The sequence below is a fragment of the Neovison vison genome, chromosome 13, assembly GCF_020171115.1.
Source record: "Neovison vison isolate M4711 chromosome 13, ASM_NN_V1, whole genome shotgun sequence".
Classification (NCBI taxonomy): domain Eukaryota; kingdom Metazoa; phylum Chordata; class Mammalia; order Carnivora; family Mustelidae; genus Neogale; species Neogale vison.
In genome coordinates, this window is record NC_058103.1 from 132,172,320 (window position 1) to 132,185,063 (window position 12,744).

Sequence of the window (12,744 nt, forward strand, 5' to 3'; positions counted from 1 at the left end):
CGTCGTACAGTGAACAGGTGACCTCCAGGAGGAGTGTCACCCCAGTGTCATCCCATGCCACCAGCAGCGAGTGAGGAAGCGAGCCAGGATGGGTTGGAGGGCCCTGGCCTGGGGGTGGCTCCAGGGCGGCTGAGCTTCTTTACTCACCAGGGGGAGGACCCCCTCTAGACCCCCCAAGACAGATTCCTGTCTTCTGGGAAACCTCTCACTGTGGAAGGTGTGGGCCCAGGGGATGTGTTGGGAGGGGTTTCGGAGTAGTTTAGAGGGACTTTGTGACCCAAAGCACCCAGGCAACTCTGCAGCCACCACCCTGGGCCAGGGTCCTGCTGACATATATGCAGAGGCCCTGACCTCCCCCAGGCCCCTGCCTCCCTCTGACTTAGTGGCTTCCTCTCTGAAAATGCCGCATCCTAGGAGGGCACCCAGCCTCTCAGGCTCTGGTTTGAGGTGCGCTGCCGGCTCTGAAAGAGTGTCTTCTGGGGGCTGCAGAGGTGGCCTGGCGGGGGGGGGGTTCTGGAGTCAGGGAGTGGGACCTTGTCTATGTGCCGGGTGCTGTGAGTGCAGACCTGGGTACGGGGTCCCCCTCTGAGGGGCTCACGGTGGGTGCTAAACAAGTAGCTGATGCATTCCTTCTTGGGGTGCTGGGGAATGAGGGGGAGAGAGAGTAGGGCCAGCCCCAGGGCAGCAGGAATCGCATGGCTTTCTGAGAGCCAGCCTGTGTTTCTCACGAGTATCTGCTGGCAGGCACCCCTGGGAGCCACATGGCAATCCTGTGAGGGAGGTTTGTAGGAGACTCATGATCCCCATTTCACAGCGGAGGACACTGAGGCTCAGGGTCACAGAGCTATTGAGTCCTGCGCCAGCACTCACCCCCCTCCTCCCCCCCAAGCCCCTGAGCTGGCCTCTGATTGATTTCCTCCCGACGTGGGCTGACTGTTGTCCTGAAGGCCAAGGAAGGACTGAGGGAGCTTTAGGATTCTGCTCTGTTTATTTTTCAGATTTTTTTTTCTTTGTTTGAGAGAGAGAGACAGAAAAAGCACAAGCAGCAGGGAGCAGCAGGGGGAAATGGAGAAACAGACTCCCCACTGAGCAGGGAAAGCAGGTGAACATGGACGTGAGGGGATCCCAGGACCGTGGGGTCATGATCTGAGCTGAACACGCAGACGCTTAACCGACTGAGCCATCCAGGAATTTCTCCTCCACCCCCACCCCCATCCCACCTTCTCTGCTTCTGAGGCAGAGCCTGAGTCTCAGAGTGCTGGGGGGAACATGTTGTGGTCGCAGCTCTTGGGCAAAGGCGGGATGTGAAGTTGGGCCTTGGACTCAGAAGTCTGGCCATCTCCCTGTCTCCTGCCATCTCTGGGTGGTGGGAGAGAAGCCTGGGATACTGGGCAGCTCAGGGCTGAGCTGGTGGTGGTGGCCAGGAAGCTTGGGGACATTGTGCTGTGTGGGCTCATGTCTGAGCCGGGCCTTCACTGGCTGGGAACAGAGGGAGGCCCTGGGCTGTCCTGATCCCGAGTGGCTGAGCCTGGCCCTGTTTGGTCTGTGCCCACCCTGCGAGGGGACAGCTGACCATCGCCGGGCATGGGGGCGTCTGTCTCCTGTGCCATCTCTGATGCTTTCCCCAGCACCTCCAGCATGGCCCACGCTTCCTCTCGCCCCTTCCGGTTCTCACCACATCTTCTTCCTCCTTTTGTCCACTGGGGCCAGCCACAGAGAGGTGAGGAATGAACGAGCACAGATGCATCCGAGGTCTCAGTGGCCATCTTCCTAACAACAAGTCAGGCTCAAAAGAACAGCGCTGAAAGCATGGCTAGTGTTCTTCTGTCATCTCAACATGCTCTGTTGTTGTTTTAAAAGCAAGCGAGTGCAGAATATATTAAGGGTATCGCTGCTTCAGCTGTCACTTCCTAGTGAGAAAAGTGGTTGTTTCAATTAGAGTAGATTTTGGACATAGTTCTTTGAATGAGTAAATTGCAGAATGTAGCACCAGTTGTGAGCTGATGAACGAGGACGGACAGGAAGAGTTGTGGAATACTTACGGGGGTTCCTCGGGAATCCCGACACGGGTCGGGTCCGTCAGATTTAATGGGTTCTCACCACTTTTGACTGGATCGGTTGACCCTGACCAACTCAGTGACTTCCAAGGAATGTACCTTTGCTTTTTCTGGAACCTGAAGGAGAGAAGGAGACAGACACAGAGAGAGAGACACACACACACGTTGGTGTCCAGATCCTGGCTTCTGGGGAACCCCACCCTTCTCTGATGGCCTCAAGACTGGGGAGGTGTGCTTGAGGAGGAGGGCCACCTGGTGCTACCAGACATCCCCCATCCCTGCTGGCCAGCCTGGAAGGCTCAGACACACCCTCTTAGCCTAAAAGGACTCCCTGTTTTAAATATGTTGATAGAGCAAATCCTTCTGCCTCCTCTTCTGCCCTCAGCTTCTCATGACTCTGCACCTTAGATGGGGTTTTTCTAAGTTCCCTATGCCCCTCAGGAGAGAAGCCATTCTCTGATCACCCAGAAGGATGAAGCGCCTGCCTGTCCCACTTCCCTGTCTTTTACTATCCACTATTTCTGACCATTGACCTGTGTGGGCCTAACTCAAGTCTTATAGATTCAATTTTTATTATGAAATATTTGACATGCAAAAAGGGAATTATGTGCCAAACCCCTGTGTACCCACCACCCACTGAAAGTAGAGAATACTGCGATGCTGGTTATTGCCTTCTGTGTCACCGGTTATGCCAAAACTCAGCAGCAGCAAACAGTAAACATTTACTACCTCACGCAGAGAGTCAGCGGGTCAGAATCGGGGCGCAGCTCAGCTGGATGACTCTGTCTCAGGGTCCAGATGTGGGCGAGGGCCATGGTCCTCTGAAGGCTTGGCTGGGGCTGGAGGATCCACTTCTGAGGTGACTTCCTGTGGCTGTTGGAAGGAAATCTTGCTTCTTTTGCCGGGAGCCTCTCCACAGTCCTGCTTGGGGGTCCTCACAGTACGGCAGGCAGCTTTCTGCAGAGCGAGTGATCTAAGAGAGTCGTCGTTGTCTTCTTCATCTTCGTCTTTGTCTTCTTCATCGTCTTCTTTGTCTTCTTCGTTGTCTTCATCTTCATCTTTTTTTTCCGAGAGAGTCTTGAGAACACCGCAGTGCCTTTTATGATCTGGTCTCCTTAGCCATCCAGTGTCACCTCTGCCTTATTCTAGACCCATGTCACTAAGCCCAGCCTGCATTCTAGGAGAGGGGAAGTAGGCTCCACCTTTTGAAGGGAGTGGAAAAGAATTATTTAGTATTTTTTTATGTTATGTTAGTCACCATACAGTACATCACTAATTTTTTATGTAGTGTTCCATGATTCGTTGCTCGCGTATAACACCCAGTGCTCCATGCAGTCCATGCCCTCCTTAATTCCCATCACCAGACGCACCCATCCTCCCACCCCCTCCCCTCTAAAACCCTCAGTTTGGACCCACAGTGTCTCATGGTTCCTCTCCCCCTCGGATTTCCCCCAATTCACTTTTCCCTTCTTCTCCTAATGCCCTCCATGTTATCCCTTATGCTCCACACGTAAGTGAAACCATATGAAAATTGACTCTCTCTGTTTGACTTATATCTTTTTTTTTACTTCTTTTCAGCGTAACAGTATTCATTGTTTTTGCACCACACCCAGTGCTCCATGCAATCCGTGCCCTCTCTAATACCCACCACCTGGTACCCCAACCTCCCACCCCCCGCCCCTTCAAACCCCTCAGATTGTTTTTCAGAGTCCATAGTCTCTCATGGTTCACCTCCCCCTCCAACTTCCCCCAACTCCCTTCTCCTCTCTAACTCCCCTTGTCCTCCATGCTATTTGTTATGCTCCACAAATAAGTGAAACCATATGATAATTGACTCTCTCTGCTTGACTTATTTCACTCAGCCTAATCTCCTCCTGTCCCGTCCATGTTGATGCAAAAGTTGGGTATTCATCCTTTCTGATGGAGGTGTAATATTCTATTGTATATATGGACCACATCTTCTTTATCCAGTCATCTGTGGAAGGACATCTCAACTCTTTTGTGGACATATTTTAAACCATCATAATTAACTAGTGGAGCTAGATCCCCTCCCTGACTGCATCCCCTTGTTTCCCACCCAGAAGTAACTACTATTAGAGTTTGGTATGTTTTTTAATTTACTGCATTAGTCAATATACTAAGCCTGTGATTTCTGCATGTCTCTAAGCATTGTGTAAACAATATCAAATTGTAAGTTTTTCTTTCTATAGCTTGCCTTTGTTTTGCCTCACTTTATATGTTCCCATTTCATCTATGTGAAAATGTGTAGCTGTCCTTTATACCTTTTCACTGCTGTGTAGCCTTTCATTGTAAGAACATGATATGCTCTGTTCTTCATTGGTGGATGTTCAGATGGTTTCCAGTTTCTTGCTGCTACAGACAAGGCTGTTATGAATACTCATGTGTGTGTCTCTATGTGACCACGAGCTAGATTTGTTTAGAATACTTAGCAAGGATCAGAACTGCTGTGGGATAAATGTATGAATCTTTTTTTTAAAAAAAAACATATAACATATAACATATAAGGAATTATTTTCCCCAGGGTACCGGTCTGTGAATCATCAGTCTTACAAAATTCACAGCACTCACCATAGCACATACCGACCCCAATGTCCATAACCCAGCCACCCTAAATGTATGGATCTTTACATTTTCTAGAAGTGGCCATGTTGTTTTCCCAAGAGGGTCTACTGATCAGTGCTTCCCCTAGTAGTGTGTGGTACCCCTTCCCCCTTTTCCCCTGATTCCACTTGGTATTGTCAGATGTTTTAAATTTTTGTTAGTCTGATGGGTGAAAGTGGTCTCTACTGGGGGGGTCTTTGCATTTCTCTGCCTGCCAGTAATGTTTATTTCATATATTTATGTATATTTATTTCTCTACCGGGGGGGTCTTTGCATTTCTCTGCCTGCCAGTAATGTTTATTTCATATATTTATGTATATTCATTTCATTTTTTATTATTCTTTGAATTACTGGTTCGTACCTCTTGCTCCTTTTTTGAATTTTCTTATTGATCATTGAATCCTTCATTTGATTTATATATTATAAATCTCTTCTTTCCCCATTTCTTCCTCCCAATGAAATTTCTTGGGCTGCACTGCCAGGATTAAGTCCCAGCTCCAGAACTTCCTTTTTTTTTTTTTTTTTCTTTAAGATTTATGTATTTATTTTTGGAAAGAGAGAGAGTGAGCGGCAGGGGCAGAGCAAGAGGGAGAAGCAGACTTCCCCCCTGTGCAGGGAGCCCCTTGTGGGACTCAGTCCCAGGACCCTGCGATCACGGCCTGAGCCGAAGGCAGACACTGAACCGATTGAGCCACCCAGGTGCCCCTCATCTCCGGAACTTCTTGTGTGACCTCAGGCGTACCACTAAATAACTTTTCTGTGCCTTAGTTTCCTCATCTATAAAAGGGGTGACAACAGCCCCGCTACCTCAAAGCACTGCTCTGAGGATTAAAAGGTGCACCTCTGTGAAATAGTGTCATCACGGTGAGTGTGACATGGGCACAAAGGACCCTGATGTCCCCTGAATGGTCATATCAGACCACACACCTATATCACACCTTGCCTGGAGCTTTCTTGAGCTCCCTGTCCTCATTTGAAAAGATTGGCAGGTGCTGCTTCTCTCTGGCTCTCAGCCATCTGGACGACCCTCCCTTCTGCATCCCTGAGCTGCCTGAAAAGAACATGAAATCCCCGCCTCCCTCCGGGGACGCGGGGGAATTGGAAGGCATCAGACTCCTCGCAGCAAAAATAGAAACTTCATTTGCCTGGGAGAGAATAATAATGAGGAAAGCCCGGCAGATGCAGGCTTGGAAGGCTCCTCTGAACTCTCCCCTCCATCCCTGGGGCCGGCGCGGACCTGCCTGAGCCCGGCGCACCAGCGGCCCCCTTTGCCCTTCACCCCTGCCTCTTAAGACATCACTTCTGGCTGCAACGTGGACAGCCCTGGCACCATGTTCTGACTTTCATCCCTCAGCGTTGCACTGTCCTTTCATTCCCCAGAGCCAGGCGAGAACTCCAAACACACACAAGACTGGTTTAATATTGAGAATCATCACAGAAATATGTCAGATGTTGCAGTGTAAACACCTCGGCTAAGAAGAGCCCTGGGGGCTGGGATTCTGTCCATGGAGCTCTCAAGGACAGATCTATTGAGAATAAAGTGAGGCTGGGTCAGGGCACCTTTAGTTTCAAGCCTGGCATTAATAAATCAGCTCAACACTGCTGTAAGGAACTCTCTGGCTTGTTTGGTAGGGCCTCAGATGATTTTACATAAAAGCAAATGCAGAAAAAGTAAGTTGACATTATTGGACGTTAGAGCCAGTTGGGTTTAGAGCAAATTATTAGGTTTTGAAATGGATCGTAATGATCTGTGTCTCTACCCCCAAATCTGCCGTCGGTGTGGCTTCACAGGCCCTATGGAAAGAAAGTCCCCATTCAGGAAACTAATCGTAGATAGAGCGTGTCTGCATCGGAGTCAGGAGCCGAGAATGAGGATCTTCCCCAACCAAGGAGTCTGGTGGGAGATTGTGACACGTTCTGCTTGGCCGGTCACCTCCACACTTGGAAAGATCAGCTTCCAAGAATGGAGAGTTTTTGACCATGCCATCAGTCACAATTTGTGCGCTTCTCTTAATAACGGTGTATTTTAATAGCCTTTATAGAGGTCCCCTTCTCAGGGGTGCCTGGGTGGCTCAGTGGGTTAAAGCCTCTGCCTTCGACTCAGGTCGTGATCCCAGGGTTCTGGGATCGAGCCCAGCGTCGGGCTCTCTGCTCAGAAGGGAGCCTGCTTCCCTCTCTCTCTCTCTGCCTGCCTCTCTGCCTACTTGTGATCTCTGTCAAATAAATAAATAAAATCTTACAAAAAAAAAAAGGAAGTTCCCTTCTCAAACGAGACCATTGTTTTTGAAACTTTGAGACCATTGAAGATGGATTTTTAAAATCCAGTGTGTTCCCAAAACGTTTGTTCACATGAGAATCTCAAGGTTTGAGCTCTTTATTTTAAAGATGCAGCTTTCTTCCCAGGAGGAGAAAAGTAATACATACTGGTGTTTATAAATAGAGTTATTAGGGACGCCTGGGTGGCTCAGTTGGTTGGACGACTGCCTTCGGCTCAGGGCGTGATCCTGGAGTCCCGGGATCGAGTCCCACATCAGGCTCCCAGCTCCATGGGGAGTCTGCTTCGCTCTCTGACCTTCTCCTCGCTCATGCTCTCTCTCACTGTCTCTCTCTCTCAAATAAATAAATAAAATCTTTAAAAAAAAATAAATAGAGTTATTAGCATTTGAAGACTGCACTTGCAGCTAGCTAGGGGACTGAGTTATCGAGAATTTTGAGATTTTTACTTGTAAACAGCCCATTGGTGTCCACTCAAGCTGGAAGATCCCCCAACTTTCCCATCACTGCTCCCCCAGCCCCCTTCCCACCATAACCTGGGCTGCAGCCTTTCTGTTTATCTGGCTCTGAGGACCTGGGCCCCCTTTCTGAGCCCTGCCCCTGTTTCCCGACTACAATTGGTCTGTGGCCAGTATTTGAAGTGGTTCCTAAGGGCCCTCTTTCTTTCTCTTGGAATGGCCCTGCCGTGCCTAACTGAGCACTGTCCTGGTGAGTCCTTCCCATCAGGAAGCAGCAGACCCACAGTAAACTTGGGGAACATTCACACACCCACAAAATCCTCCCTTGTGGTTCCAGCCACACCTGTGGGGACACTGGGCTATTTCATGCTCCAGCCCCCTGGGGCAGCTTGGCGGAGCTGTAGTACTGGCTCCCAGGATTTCTCTTCATGCAGCAGCTTCTCTGCCGGATGCTGACCTCTGCTAACTGCCCGTACCCCTCTGGGAGACAGCCCAGTGCAGATGAGCCCCATGCTCCCCTGGGCTGGCTCATGAAGGCCACAGGAGTGTGAACTCCTGTTCCAAGCTCTACATCATGCAGAGATACTGACAATCCCATGAGCTCCTGGTTTTCAGTGTGGGTTGCAGCCACTGGGCTGGTACTAGAAAGAACCACACCCAAGCTGGCTGTAAGGTGCCACTCACGGGCCCTGTCTTTGATGCGTCCTGACTGTTCCCCCATCATTCTGGCCACCATTCTCTGCGTAGACCCTTCCCAGCCCTATCCCCAGACCCCCTGCTCAGTGTGGCCAGAGCCTTTCATCAGCAAGCATTTCACTGAATCTCGGTCATTATGGCTCATCAAATTCTTCTCCTTATTCCACAATCCAGTTGCAGTCCCCAACCCCCGTGCCCAGGGCCCAGCCTCTTATAAAGCACAGGGCTGCCTCTTTGGTTCAAGGAAACGTGCTTCCGCTGGGCAGGGCCCCGGCCACTTTGTAAGGCTGTGAGATCAGCCTTCTGGCCTCCAGGCAGACTTCCTGCCTCGGCTCTGGTCACGTCCATCTCTGTCTACCTCTGTGCCAGGCTTCCTCCCAGGACAGCTTGCAGGGCTGGGAGCCCATCGAACTGCAAGTGTTGCCTTCACTTTGCCAAGAAATTGCTTATAAATTCTGGTTACGACCCCCACGTCCCCCGGGCCCTGCACCGTCGGTGCTGCAGGGTCCCCCTCTCGCGATCTGGGTAGAGGCTTGCTTGAGCTGCTCTCTCAGAGCCCATGTAGGTTCTCTTCACCTCTGGGGTTTCCTGTCTCGGGAGCCCCCTCCTCAATCATGCGGGGCGCTAATGGGGCCCCGAGGATGGCTCTTGGAGTGGGGGCCTCCCAACGCGTCCCCTGACCTAATACCAAAGGGAAGCAGCAAATTTATGAACTGTCCACTTGAAGCCATGTTTAGGATTTCTGTTTACCTCCCAAGTGTCTGGAAAGGCGGCCTTTCAAAGGCCCTGTGTGATCAGAGCTCCAACTGATTTGCCAGAAATGTGCATGTCGAATAACAGAGAATCTACAATGGCAGTTGCAGTGGGCATCATGTGGGAAAGTTAATTAATCCTGACACCAGATACCGACGCCTCGGCAACAACAGTCATAAGCGAGCCGAACCGTGTGGTGTTTCAAGTCAGGCAGCTGGAGGGCTGTTCCCTGGCAGGATTCTCTGTGCCTGAATTCGGCTGTGGATTCAGTGCCCCCGGCGAGGGCCTGCCCTCCCTTCTGTACTGGTTCCAAAGGCAGTGGGGGAGGGGAGCTCTCCGGACCCTGGGGAATCCCGTCCTCAACATGCTGGCAAAAGGAGCCTTCGTGGAATCTGCCAGGCTCCTGGGGCTCTGTATTTCCCACCTCCCCTGGGAAGCCGCAATACAGGACAAGCTACCTTCCTTCTTCCCCAAATAACTTGTGGGTGGGCCAGCAACTTGGAAAGCGGAATGTTTAAGTCTTATGGGGACACTTGTCTACTTCATTGTGTACCAATCCTGGGGCTTGGTAAGGACGAGGAGGTTATTCCAAAAAGGGCTGTGTAGGGGCGCCTGGGTGGCTCAGTCATTAAGTGTCTGCCTTCGGCTCAGGTCATGATCCCAGGGTCCTGGGATCGAGCCCCGCGGGCATCAGGCTCCCTGCTCATCTGGAACCCTGCCTCTCCCTCTGCCACTCCCCCTGCTTCTGATCCCTCTCTTGCTGTCTCTCTCTGTCAAATAAATAAAAATCTTTAAAAACAAAAAACCAAAAAGGGGCTCTGTGTTACCAGAAGAGCAGGTGCTGGGATTTCTGTCACGAATGGCCACGAGAAACAGGGGACATGACCTGGCCCTCGATGCCTCCAGAGAGGGCAGAGAGAGGATGGGGACAGGTGTGTGGCAGAAATAGGAACAGCCAGGCCGTACCTGGCCGAGAAGAGAAGTCTGGTTGTTCCAAAGTATAGGTGATTCTGTGTTCGTTCCAGCTGCTGAAACGGGAGCGGGCCCTCCCTGGATGTCCCTGGCTAGGTTGGGGGACTCAGGGCCAACAGGAACCAGCTGACCCCCAGGCGCCTTCCCAGGTCTCTGTGCTCCATGACGTTGTTGGTTTTTTGAAGGTGAACTGTCTGGCCAGAGGCACAGTTCACCAAAAAATAACACAACCCTGCTTTCGCCAACGCAAGCGAGGGGCCCCAAGAGGGCAGAGAGAGGGCACTGCTGCATGGCCAAGAAAATTCATATTTTTCTTTGGAGGAAATGGAAAGTGGTGCTGGGTCCAAGTGACCCAGCAAGGTCCAAGTGACCTTGCTATTGAGTTAAAATGCTGCTGGGGAAATTAGAGAAGACAAACATGAAAAGAATGCTAATGAGTAGTGGTGGACCAGAGCCCGGAGCCCTGATTCCTTCACCGTCCACGAGGGGTACTTGTGTGATGCCTATAAATAGACATTTAAAAACCGATTCTAAATTGAGTTAAGATGTCGGCCCGTTTCCTCCTATGGAAAAGCGTTATGTAAAGTGCAGAGCTCTGCCCTTTCTCCCAAGGCGGCGTGACGATTCTGTGCCTCTGTGGGGAATCTGTGTGGGGCATATTAGGGACACTCGGGCTACAGATGAATGAGACTCTTGTCCTTTCAGGAGACTGGTAGACTGAGGGCAGGGAGAGGAAGAGCTGTGGCTCCTTCCTCCAGGTGGAGCAATGGGGCAGGCCTCCCCTCCAGGGCGGGGAAGCCCAGCTGAGCCTGCAGACTAGCTCTGGGGTTCCCGGGGAGGCTTCTGGGTTGGGAGGAAGTGGAGAAGCTAGATCTGTGGACACGTGGTCATTTCCATGGGCCCACTGTGGCCCTGGGCGATGCGGGTGGCTGTGGACCTGAGAGAGGAGGGGAGAACCTGGGGGACAAGTGGGGAGAATTCTAGCCTACGCTGGCAGTCCAAGGCTTCTGGGCTCTTCCCTGCAGCCCCCTTGGTCAAAATTGCCCAGAGCTGGAGTAGGGGATTCTGGGAGAGGACTGAGGTCCTTCTCACTAACCTGCTTGAGTTCATAAGAGTAGGGAATCGAGGCCCTGTCTTAGGACCACCAGGGAGGGGTTCTTGTCTCTGGACATAGCATTTAGGGTGTGTGCTGACCCCTGACATCACTTCTTTTTGGAGGTCCTGGGATGGTGGGGTTTGGGGATAAAATTTGGGGATAAAGAAGGAAATACTGTTTGACGCTAATGAGTTCCCAGGCAGTGTTTTGGAGGCTTTGTGGCCTACACCTTCCCAACCAGCTTTGAGAATTATCTTGTCCATGCTTTACATGTGATAAAACTGGGACCAGGGGTGTAAAGGGATTGGAAAGGCAACTGAAGCACCGTACCTTTGGAAGAAATTGAACAGCTATGTGGATGGATGTCAATTTGCCCCTGAGCAGAGGCAAGCAGATCACACATATACAAATGGCTTGGTCAGAACGGAAGCATCTTCAGCCTTTAAGGGAGAGCCAATTTTTTTTTCCCCCCAATCTTTTAAAAATTATCTGGACTAGAGGTATCTGCAGTGGGCCAGTTTGGGGTGGCAGGAAACTCCCCCAAATTCCCTGATTAAAATCCACTGTTGACAATGCCTATCTAGGGAAATGAGAGTGACTGTCAGGTTTCATTAAAAAAAAGTGTCAACACTGGGTCCAGGAGAGATCTGCGTGATAAAGTAGAAACCTTTGTCTGCCTGTGCCAATAGCAAGACCATATTACCTCCCCCCAAGAATGATGTCATTCCCTGTGATTTCAGACCCCAGGACCAGACTGAAGATGAACTGTCCAACCAGCACAACTCTTCATGAAACGCTCTTAGACCTTCTGTTCCCAGTAGCTGAGGCCCCTGGGAGGAGGCTGCCATTGGTGTGGTTCTGAAAGGAACAAAGACCTTCCTTCATAATGCCTTGTGTCTTTGGCCAAATTGGAGGAAGAAAGGAATTTTTTAAAAAATTTAAATTCCATAGTTAACATACTGTTTTATATTGGGGAAAAAGAGGAATTTGGATGTGATGTTTAAGACCAATAAATCCCCCTCCTCGTACACCACCCCAGGCTTCCCGCTCTCTGGCGATCGGCTGCCCCACCTTGAATTTCTGATCTAACCCAGAGTCTCACCTTGAGTTCTGGAACGTAGAATATAAGGGACTTCCTCTTCACCTTTCATGGCAAAGCTTTCGCTGTCCAAGTGGAGTACGAAGCCTGATGGCCTTTTTTCTGTTCTCTTTGTGAAGCCCCCTTGCCCAAGAGGAAGGGTGAGAACAGGTGAACTTGGGCAGAGGAAGTGCACGGTGGCCCGGTTTTCTTTCTCTTTGCTTTTATCTCTCTTCACCGCCCTCCAGGCCCCACAGGCACACCCACCTCCTTCTGAAAGTGTCCCAGAATACCGGCTCTGCACACTGGTGGGGTCAAGCTTTGTTGTGGGGAAATACATATTCATGAGGGCTTTGAGGAGCTTCATTAAAATGCGGAGAGTCTCTCCTGGAGGGATACACAAGCCATGGCTTTATTTGCCCAACAGGATGCGGTTACGGCAATCATTATGTGAGGAATTGCTAAAGAAACATTTTAATTATTTGTTTCTGGTAATTTGTGATCATCTCATTAGAATGATAATTGGTTCACTTTTCCAGATAATTCAAAACCTCTCACTCCTTCAGATGTCTGTATTTGAAAGGGCTCTGTGTGAACACCCGTGTGTTTTCGGAAACCCAAGTAATTTCTTCTCTTTCCTTCTGTTTTATTCCAGAAAGGTTTCGTCACCAGAAGGTTTTGGGGGACATTACGAAACCACTTGTTTTCGGTAAGAAATCTGAGGGCACCTTGCATGGA

General features: G+C 50.4%; 1 protein-coding gene and 1 long non-coding RNA gene across 3 annotated transcripts in view; one reads left to right on the plus strand and one right to left on the minus strand.

The window, feature by feature from the left end:
• The window catches only part of APBA2 (amyloid beta precursor protein binding family A member 2), a 197,344-nt gene that overhangs the window by 56,360 nt on the left and 128,240 nt on the right, over positions 1 to 12,744 (plus strand). For both annotated transcript variants that reach the window (XM_044231804.1, XM_044231806.1), the window contains exon 2: positions 12,662 to 12,715. The gene's annotated coding sequence lies outside the window, so the exon portion shown is untranslated. The remainder of the gene's footprint in view (positions 1 to 12,661; positions 12,716 to 12,744) is intronic.
• Positions 1,069 to 12,279, minus strand: LOC122894248. The gene is made up of 4 exons (XR_006381758.1): positions 12,031 to 12,279; positions 2,787 to 3,259; positions 2,043 to 2,174; positions 1,069 to 1,910 (listed from the first exon to the last, which is right to left on the minus strand). It is a non-coding gene; the product is annotated as an uncharacterized LOC122894248 (long non-coding RNA).